Below are 11,267 nucleotides of genomic sequence, written 5' to 3'. Positions count from 1 at the left end.
GCTGTTTGTGGGGGGTTGGGGGGGGGGGGGGGGGGGGGGGGGGGGGGGGGGGGGGGGGGGAAGGACGGGACAGGCTGAGGGGAGGTCTGTCCCCCCTTAAAATTATTATAAGCCACCTACAATGGATATGGATATGGTGCAATCACAACAGCTTGAAGTTGTCCACTTTGGCATTGTGTGCATTGAATTTACTTAATACATGAGTTTCACAATTTGAGCTGAATTACTGAAATAAATGAACTTTTCCACAACATTCTTAAATAAATATATATACCTGTATATATACTGTATATATATATATATATATAGGCCTATATATATATATATATAGAGAGAGAGCGAGAGAGAGTGAGAGAGAGAGATAATATGTTGTTTGTTAACATGCTCAGTGTTTATTTTTATATTTTCCAGTTTCATTTTTAAATTAATTATTTGGTCATTTTATTAGTTCAAATTTTTTTGTTTTGTCTATATAGTTTTATTTCAGTTTAAGTTTTAGTTATTTTAGTACCATGAGTTACAATTAATTGTTTAAATAATATTGTATTTTTTTCAATTAACATTTATTTTAGTTTGGGGAAATTTATTTATGGTTTTTAGTTTTATTTAACTATAACAAAAAACATATATATATATATATGCCTTATTTATTAGTATTGCTGTGACATACTAATAATGGATATTTTTGCATATTGTTCATATTTACCTTCATTCTTATACAGGAAAAACTGACTTTCTGTATAAATAAATCATTCCCTGTGTATGTGACATAAAGGATTTGGTATGATCCATTCTTCCCCTGTCTCAGTGGTTCGGGCTGTATTCAGAAGGTCAGATTACTCTGTGTATGTCTCATCCTGCACACAGATGCGCATTACTGTGACCGGCTGCATAAACTCATCAGAAACGTCCGTGTACGAGAGACCTGCAACATGGAGAGAGCTTCATTCTGAGAGTGAGTCCCATCTTTTCTTTCCGCTCTCTCTCTCTCTCTCTCTCTCTCTAGGGAATGATGCAGTAGCACCTGCATGCTCTGACATAGAGTCTTTAACACCTGGATGATAAAAGAGTTCATGCATGATGATACAGATTTATAGAGTAGATAGACTGATGTATTTATAGAGACTGTTGGGTGTTGTAATGGGGTTTGCGTGATGTTCAGAGACTGGACACACAGGAATCACTGTCTGTAGTTTGCAGTTGTATCATATAGATGTGCTCTTCCAAGTTTTGCTGGTGTTGTGATACTTGGATGACTAGTTTCAGGACAAAAGTTAAAAATAAGTTTATAATAGTAATAATAAAATTGTCTTTAATTTCCAGAATTGGAAGTAAATTAAGGCTAGAGTTTTTTCTTTTTTCTTTTTAATTAATATATTTTAACTGATTATTAAATAATATGGGGGGGGGGGATTATGAATAATATTATTATTGTTTTTAGTTTGTTATTCATTCTTTTTTTGACATTCTCCTTCAAAGATATGTTAGCTGCGACAAATTTTCTTGCTGTGCAGCTTTGAATGATTCTACTTTTGATTTATACTACAAACACAACAGAAAAGCGAAACAATGATGCATTTGAAAGCATCCCGTCCTCTCATCTGAGGAATCCTGTTTGAGTCGCTGCATGAAGATCTTCTTACAGAAACACAACATCTTTAACTTGAGCAATCTTATCCACTTTAAATAAGACTCACACTCACAGTTTAAGAGTAATTTACTTCAAATACTGATTCCTTGTATTGTGTTTTGAATTGTCAGAGAGTGATGTTCCTTGAGAGCGACTCGGTGACTGAAATCCTAAACCCTTGTTTATCTCCAACTGTGTGTTTAAAATAAAATTGAACTTATTTCTCATGGACTCTTAAACATTTAAGTACAAATTTCAAATATTTCAAAATGACCTAAAATATTATCATAATGCATATGACATTGCTAAATGTTCTACCTGCTGTTCAGATAAAGATATTTTTGTCATGGTGTTGAAAAACAGATTTTTCGTCAAAGTTAAAAAAGGACATGTGTGTCGTCCATCTCATCCTCTAGGTGGCGCTCTTCATCATAGATGTGCTTTCAGAAATCTTTCCAGCTTTCAGTGAGAATCAAAAAGCAGCTTGAGACCTTGAATCTGTTTTTTTGTGTGTCATCATAGACTAAATATTGAAGAAGCTGTCCTGAGTGGGGAGTTTAAATGCATCTGATATGTATAAAACATTAAATTGCAGAGGAAACTAGAAATAGAAATAGAAATAGAAAATGTATGCTGCTCTGTAGCAGCCTGTGGAAGAACAATATTTGTAAAATTTAGGATAAATCTTTGCAGTGCACAAGTTTTATGCTTATAATGTTGTAGCGGTGCATTGTGAAATGAAGTCTGACACATTGCTCTGCTTTACATCGTTCTTAAGAACACTGGTAAAATGGTTAAATCAGTGTAAAGTGTAGCCTGTGAATATTAATTGGTACAGTTTAGTATTCTTTGACATGTGAGTTCAGATTAAATATTCAGAGAAGCGCAGACTCACTAGAGGATTTGATTTATCTATAATGAACACAACCTTCCTCTCGGTTCATACAGAACATAGACACTCTGACAGTCAAGTTTCAGATAATAAATCTCACTCGTAATAAGCGCCTTTGAGTAGGACAGCCATTATAGGTGCTCATTTTATGGTGAAATGTAAAGGTAGAAATCTTGACAGCCATTTTCTTTTTTTGTGACACTAAAATGACATGCTTTATCGACTGTTCATGGCTACAATGTCATTTGTTCAACTGGAAGATCAGTTATGATCTTTACTGTTTCCTTCTATGACTTAATCATAGTGTGAAATGTAACATAAGATGTGTATTTGATGCAGCTATAGGATGTTGTTCTGTATGTATGTATTGTATTGTGTGTATATATGTGACCCTGGACCACAAAACCAGTCTTAAAGGGATACTCCACCCCAAAATGAAAAGTTTGTCATTAATCACTTACCCCCATGTCGTTCCAAACCCGTAAAAGCTTTGTTCGTCTTCAGAACACAATTTAAGATATTTTGGATGAAAACCGGGAGGCTTGTGACTGTCCCATTGACTGCCTAGTAAATTACACTGTTAAGGTCCAGAAAAGTATGAAAGACATCGTCAGAAGAGTCCATCTGCCATCAGTGGTTTAACCGTAACATTATGAAGCAACGAGAATACTTTTTGTACGCGAAGAAAAAAAACGGCTTTATTCAACAATTTGTCTCCTCTGTGTCTCTCCGCATCACCGTAGCGCCATTTTGGAGAACATCCGCTGAACTCAAACTGCTTACGCTATTTTGTGTCAGCCGTGAGACACAAGGATACTTTTTCTACGTGTATTTACGCTTTGATTTGAACGAAAACAGCACATCCGTGCAGCGCGGCTGACACTTGTCACATGCCTCCCGGTTTTCATCCAAAATATCTTAAATTGTGTTCCGAAGATGAACTAAGCTTTTACGGGTTTGGAACGACATGGGGGTAAGTGATTAATGACAAAATTTTAATTTTGGGGTGTAGTGTCGCATGGGTATATTTGTAGCAATAGCCAAAAATACATTGTATGGGTCAAAATTATTGATTTTTCTTTTATGGCAAAAAATCATTAGGATATTAAGTAAAGATCATGTTCCATTAAGATATTTTGTAAATTTCCTACTGTAAATATATTAAAACTTAATTTTTGTTTAGTAATATGCATTGCTAAGAACTTAATTTGGACAACTTTAAAGGCAATTTTCGCAATATTTTGATTTTTTTTGCTCAGATTGCAGATTTTCAAATAGCTGTATCTTGGCCAAATCCTAACAAATGTATGTATGGTTTGTCCTATCCTAACAAATCATACATCAATGGAAAGCTTATTTATTCAGCTTTCAGATTATGTATAAATCTCAATTTCGAAAAAAAATTGACCTTATGACTGGTTTTGTGGTTCAGGGTCACATATTTACTGTTCAAATATTGGGGTTGGTTTTTCCTACTGTAAATATATTAAAACTTAATTTTTGTTTAGTAATATGCATTGCTAAGAACTTAATTTGGACAACTTTAAAGGCAATTTTCGCAATATTTTGATTTTTTTTGCTCAGATTGCAGATTTTCAAATAGCTGTATCTTGGCCAAATCCTAACAAATGTATGTATGGTTTGTCCTATCCTAACAAATCATACATCAATGGAAAGCTTATTTATTCAGCTTTCAGATTATGTATAAATCTCAATTTCGAAAAAAAATTGACCTTATGACTGGTTTTGTGGTTCAGGGTCACATATTTACTGTTCAAATATTGGGGTTGGTTTGTTCTCTTTCTTTCTTTCTTTCTTCTTTCTTTCTTTCTTTCTTTCTTTCTTTCTTTCTTTCTCTCTCTATATATATATTACTGACCCCAAAATGATTTGTTCCCTTTAGTTTGTTATTAAAACAATCGCGACTAACAAATCCACACACTTTTGTTCTGCCTTTAGATTTCAAAAGCTTCAAATTCATATTCGTATGAGATAAATGTCATGTCCTCGCACTCGCACACCATCTATTTCCTATTTCTCTAATTGCACAGGGGACCTTTTCTCGTCTCTTAGTGAAATTAAAATTCTGCTCCATTCTCTCTGAAAGGCACAGTCACATGAAAGACTGAACAACATGACAGCTTGTCTCTCTCAGATTCTTTCAAAATGAAGGTTTCACTTCAGTGTTGACGGATCACTTATTTACAGCACATTAAAAAAAAAGATTTCCAATTAAAACTATGGCTCTGTTCCAATACCAAGTGAGCTGGCTTGCAAGAAGAAATTTCTCTCACTCCACTTGTATACATTATTTCAAAGAACTTACCGCAGTGCATTCTGGGATTTTCATCTCCAAGATGCATACAGTGCTTCCTTTTTTAATTTGATTAGAATGAAATATCGTAATCACACTTTTGGAACATACTTAAAATGCTGCCTATTCAGTCAGCTCACTAGGTTTTGGAACAGAATCACCGTGGTTGTGTTGTTTTGTTTTGAACACTGCAACAATGATTTTTTTTTTCTGTATCTACAGCATTATAGTCAGCTCATGGTATTGCGTAACACTGTAAATCCATGTTTAAAACCCCCCCCACCCAGAACACGATCACGAAGGGTAGACACTCCCTACCTCGCACCGGGCCCCACGTCAGCTTAGGATGGCCCTGGACCAGAGCAATGATGGTGTGAGGATCCTATTGGAATTGCTCCGTTTCTTCTTCTTCTTCTTCTCCAAAGTGAATCGCATTTTTGAGGGCCTAAAAATGCTCCAAAACTCATGAAACTTTGCACACGCGTCAGAACTGGCGAAAATTTACATCTGATATGGGTTTCAGAAGTGGGTGTGGCAAAATGGCTCAATAGCACCACCTGTACACATTCAACTGAGTGCGCCTCGGGCTTCGTTTTACGTACATGTACGAAAATCGGTACACACATGAAACACACCATTACCTACAAAAAAGTATCTTGGTACAAAATCCAAAACCCAACAGGAAGTCAGTTATTTTGAATGATTTTTGTGCAGTTTTTGCCATATCCAGGCCTCGTACTTTGACGAACTTCTCCTACAGTTTTAATTGGATCATCTTCAAATTTGGTGAGGGTTATCTTAAGGCCTTTGTGACGTTAAATTGCGAAGATCTTGAGTGTTCGTCAAAGGGCGTGTCCCTGGCGGCCTGACATAGTTTGATGTTTCGCCATGAAACAAGAACTTGCTGTAAGTCAGGCAAGCAATGTCCGATCTGCCCCAAACTTCACACATTTGATAGTTGTTTTGTCTTGAACACATACCCATGCCCAAATTTAGTGATAGTCATAGCGCCACCTGCTGGCAACAGGAAGTGTCATGGTTAACACTGTTATGGACTCCTATGAACATAATAAAAAGCATCAACAAGTGTTAAATAGGCTGGCAGCATGCTAGAAACATACTAAAACATGCTAGCAACACTTAGCTAAGTGTTAAAGCATGCTATTAATGCAGTGAAACAGGAAGTTGCTGGAACTCAGTCATGCAGTGTCCAATCTGCCCCAAATTTAACAAGTTTGATAAGAGTCCTGTCCTGAAAACATTTACATGCCAATATTCAGTTATAATTTATAGTGTCACCTGTTGGTAACAGCACATTTCATGTTTTACACTAACTCAAACATACCATGTTCAATCTGCACCAAATTTCACAGATTTGATAAAAGCCCTGGTCTGAAGACATGTACATGCCAACATTCAGTTACAGTCATAGTGCCACCAGCTGGCAGTAGGAAGTTTGGCACATATAAATTACTTTGACATATTCCTCCTATATTTATCACTTTAAATGCATATTGCCCACCGTTAGCTGTTTTCCTAAAGCGTGAGCCCGGGTGCGAGGGCCTTTTCATCGCTGCTTTCAGCTTTAATTAGGAATGTTTCTTTTTCATGAGGAAAAAATGTCTAAGCTCTAAGTTTGTTAGTGATAGCACTGCTAATTAATGCTGTAAACATTTGTTTCACAGCAATTAACTTCTGCCTGTCTCATTTAATTGCATTATATGGTTTTGTGCATGATTGATGCTGATACTGTTTTGCAACTGATTTCCCCTCAGCAATCAATAAAAATATATTTTTAATACTGAATTATTTTATATAAAAAGCAACAGACATTAGACAGATCATGGGTGAGGAATTTTTAGGCATGCTGTGAAGCCTTAACTATGTTAAAGGGGTCATATGATGTTGCTAAAAAGAACATTATTTTGTGTATTTGGTGTAATGAAATGTGTTTATGCGGTTTAAGGTTCAAAAAACATTATTTTCCACATACTGTACATTATTGTTTCTCCTCTATGCCCCGCCTTTCTGAAACGTCTGAAAAGCGAGGTGTGCTCTGATTGGCCAGCTATCCAGTGCATTGTGATTGGCCGAATACCTCAAGCTTGTGACGGAAATGTTATACCCCTTACCGTACTGTGATGCCCTGTCAGGCCGGAGCGTAACATAAAACCATGTCTGCATTTGTGATCGGAGAAATGACAAACAACAAGTGCTACTCTACACTGCCCAAAACTCGCGTTTGAATCATCAGTGGCAAATTTTTTAAATATAAAAAAACTTACTTACAGTCTGTGAGTCAGAACAGCCGGCATTGTAGTCTACTCTCCCAGGATCAGGAAACAGTCCTCCATAAAATGTGCTGCACACATCTGAATGTTTGGGTTGAAGTGTTCTGGAACAGTGTTGTAAATACAACTTAACCACTGATTTCTAGTCGTGTCCTCTTTTGGAAGGCCAAACAAAGTATTTTCGCTTTCACACCGAAACACAGCGTCACACGCGACGGCGGCCTAGAGTGAGCGGAGGCCGGCGGCTAGAGTGAGGAGCGGCCGGCGGGCTGAGTGAGAGGAGGCCGGTGAGCTTGAGAACGGCGCGGCCGGCGGATTCGACGAAGGAGCGGCCGGTGGGCATGCGGCAACCACATGTGATGACCCTGGGCTGGACTTCGCTTCGTCCACAGTGAAAGCCAATCCGGCGATCCACCGCGCAAAGCTGACCTTATACGTCATTCCCTGGAACTGCTTCCAGTGTACAACAGTGAGCGCAAGCTACATTAAAGTAATTATTACGTTTTGAATATGGATATTTTTCTTACAAAAACGCATCGATTCGCTACAGAAGGCCTTTGTTCACCCCCCGGAGCCGTGTGAGACACTTTTTTTTTAATGAATGGGCGCATTTTATTTAACTTCTTTAGAACGGATGAATGCAACACCCGCTGAGTGGCATTAAACAGCTTGAAAGATCAAAGACCATTTTTAATATAACTCCGACTGGATTCGTCTGAAAGAAGAAAGTCATATACACCTAGGATGACTTGAGGGTGAGTAATTTATGGGCTAATTTTCATTTTTGGGTGAACTAACCCTTTAACTATGAGCACAACGTTCATTAGCTCACAATTTTTTCAGCCATTAAAAGTTTTCAGATTGCATAATATTTAACAGTTAAGCAGTTTATGGTGCTGGAGATCCAGTGAAAGATATAAATCCCAGTGTAAACAGATGTACAGTGCCGTCTGTAGATTAGAGAGGGATTTGCTCTTCTAAGCCCTAGTAACACAGCGACTGACCCTTGCAGCCTGGTTTATCATGTGTTACTCACGTGTTTCATGTATTAAAGGAATAGTTCACCCAAAAGTGAAAATTTGCTGAAAATTGACTTCAGGCCATCAGTCTGAAGTTGTGTGGATTATTGTGATGATTTTATCAGCTGTTTGGGCTCTCATTCTGACGGCACCCATTCACTGCAAAGGATCCACTGGTGTGCAAGTGATGTGATGCTAAAATGCTACAATTCTGTTGACATCTGATGAAGAAACAAAGTTGTCAGCAAATTTTCATTTTTGGGTGAACTATTCCTTTAACATGTAAAACAGCCCATATCAAGATTCACATATGAGTGATTGGTGGCTCATTTTGACCAATTTCCCACTTAGTTGTAGGGACTTTTTGGTTGCTCATCTGCTGTTTTAGATGTTTCCGTGCTTATGCTTATGCTATTTTCATTGAATCAGTAACAGCAGCTATTATTCTCTCCCGACATGTCAGTTTTAGACTCGGCAAATGCAATTTAGCATTTGCAATGACGAATGATTTAGCTGATTTTTGCCTTGCAGATGACAAAATGTCCAAAACACTATGTGCCTTAGTGGTGCACAAATAGCACACTTCCCTTTTAAATGCACATTACGTCCAGCTCTTGACAGTCAATGTGATAAACATGACAAACAACTGGCAAAATCCACATGCACATGACCGACACCAATATGGGAACGAAATGCTCTTATAGGACTGGATATGTGCTCTGTTGTATCGAAATGCGTTCAGCTCTCAAGATTAAATTTACCTTGGAACAAAGTCATTTTTAGAGCATTGCCTCCTGAGGCATTTGTCTCTGTCAACATAATATCATTTTGTGTAATGACTCAGCAGAATAAATCCAGAGTTGGACTGACAGAGTCCCACCTTGCCAAGAGCTCAAACAATCACATCTGTGTTCAGAATGTAAATTGTAGGGAATGGAGCTCAAGCACACACTCACTTTTCTGCAAGGTTAAAGCACTGTTTATGTTCTATAGATTTATCAATATATTTACTGGAGCTAATCTTACAAGGAGTCACAGTACAACACATTTTGAACTTACTGAATTATTATTATTATTATTATTAATATATTAATATTATTTTTAAAATACAGCCATTTTGATAACCAGAATTGGCTTGAATCAGCCACAGGCCAAAAAGAACAAAGGCAATTGCGACTTTTTTCTCGTGATTTTAAGTTAATACCTTCCTATTTCTGCCTCAGAATTGAGAGATATAGGCCTAAACTTAGAATTATGGGATATACATTTAGAATTGCGAAATATAATCTCACAATTCTAAACTCGCAGGTCCGAATTGTGAGATAGAAGTTCTGAATTTACATCTTGCAAAACTGACTTATTTCCTCAGAATTGCGAATTTATATCTTGGCTGTTTTGCTTGTAATTTGAACATTTGAATCTAAAGACGCTTTTTGGTGCAACTGCAGCATTTAGCAGCACGGGCCCAGAATTGATCCAACCTAAAAAAAAGTACTTTCACCTCAAAAGGATGGTTTTTAGACAACTTTACTTTTTTATTTATTTTTAAATATACCTGTAGAATAGATATTGTTTCTGGAAAAGTCAAAATTATTAACTGTTATTGATTGTTATGAATAATCAATTGCACAGAGAAAACAACAGCAAAACTCTACCACATGTGAGGGAATTGCATCATGGGAAATCACAGGTCTGTGTAACGCTGCAGTCTCATTCTGTGTCAGGACAGTTTAATAATTAATTAAAACAAGTGTGTCTCCTCAAGGGTGGAAAGGTCTTGCAATGAATATCCTAAGCAGGTCTCAGACAAGTGTCTCAGATATCACAACACAAAACTTTCACTTCAGCTTTTCACTTACTTCATAACCACGTGACACACAATTGATTTTAAAGAAAAGAACATTTGCATTCGGACTTGAGAAATAATCCTGTGGCTTCATAATGTCTTGTTTTCTTTGATGGAGTTGACCTTGTCCTTTTTGTATTCCTCAAGCCAAGCACAAACTACAAGACTCACTCTTTCATGTTGTAAATATGTTGCCTGAAAAATCTAACTGCTGCCCACGTCTCAACCATAATTTTGCAGCTTTTTATCTTATTCTGTGTAAATGGAAAAACAACCCAGCTTTTCTTTCAAGTTGTTTGTTTACATGTGATGAATAAATCTAGCGTAGCTGGACATGTCTGAGAAATTTGGAGATAATAGCTAGGCCTATTTTAGGAAGGAGAATTATCTCTATTCTGTGTTTAGTTGTGTAAAGCACACACCAACATGACACAAAACTATATTTTTTAAAAATGCACAGGGAAACGAGCTTTAGGTTTAGCTGTAAAATCTTACAGGCTTACAACAGATGAAACATCCAGAAAACAAGTCTCACTTAAATGATTTTGTATAAGCATGCGAGGGGACTGCAGTTTGTCAGCAAACATAACTCAAACATGACAGCAGAATTAAAACTATTGAATCATTTAGGTTAGTATTTTCTGTAGGCTGTTTAGAATGGAAGACTTAGCGAATTAGCAATTTAATGTAGGTCAATGAAAGTTTGGCAGAACGATCTGAATTGGTATATAAAAAGCCAACGTTATTGGTGCTCAAGCCACAGTAAATTTACTGATAAATCCTTGTCTGAGATCAGAGATAGCCTTTTACCAACATGAGAATCATTTCCCACATAGCAATAATATCGTGTGTGTGTCCTGTTCTTTGTCTGTTTTAAAGGGGTCATATGATGTTGCTAAAAAGAACATTATTTTGTGTATTTGGTGTAATGAAATGTGTTTATGCGGTTTAAAGTAAAAAGAACACATTATTTTCCACATACTGTACATTATCGTTTCTCCTCTATGCCCCGCCTTTCTGAAACGTGTCGATTTTTACAAAGCTCATCGGTCTGAAAAAGCGAGGTGTGCTGTGATTGGCCAGCTATCCAGTGCGTTGTGATTGGCCGAATACCTCAAGCGTGAGACGAAATGTTACGCCCCTCACATACAGTTGATGCCGTGTCCCGGCCGAAGCGACGAGGCAAAAACATTAAAACCCATTACAAACGAGGCATTTGTTGCATCCTGTGGGGACATAATTACTGATTATAATGACTTATACTGTCTTTTTACG

General features: G+C 37.2%; 1 protein-coding gene across 1 annotated transcript in view; it reads left to right on the top strand.

Moving 5' to 3' along the window:
• Nucleotides 1–860: 860 nt before the first annotated feature.
• oxr1a (oxidation resistance 1a) overlaps nucleotides 861–11,267 on the top strand; it is a 186,567-nt gene continuing 176,160 nt past the window's right edge. Inside the window, exon 1 of the mRNA XM_016281951.1 lies at nucleotides 861–955. The gene's annotated coding sequence lies outside the window, so the exon portion shown is untranslated. The remainder of the gene's footprint in view (nucleotides 956–11,267) is intronic.

The sequence above is a fragment of the Sinocyclocheilus grahami genome, unplaced genomic scaffold, assembly GCF_001515645.1.
Source record: "Sinocyclocheilus grahami isolate Dianchi unplaced genomic scaffold, SAMN03320097.WGS_v1.1 scaffold153.1, whole genome shotgun sequence".
NCBI classification, from domain to species: domain Eukaryota; kingdom Metazoa; phylum Chordata; class Actinopteri; order Cypriniformes; family Cyprinidae; genus Sinocyclocheilus; species Sinocyclocheilus grahami.
Note: the sequence above shows the minus strand (reverse complement) of the source record. Positions and strands in the feature narration are given on the sequence as shown.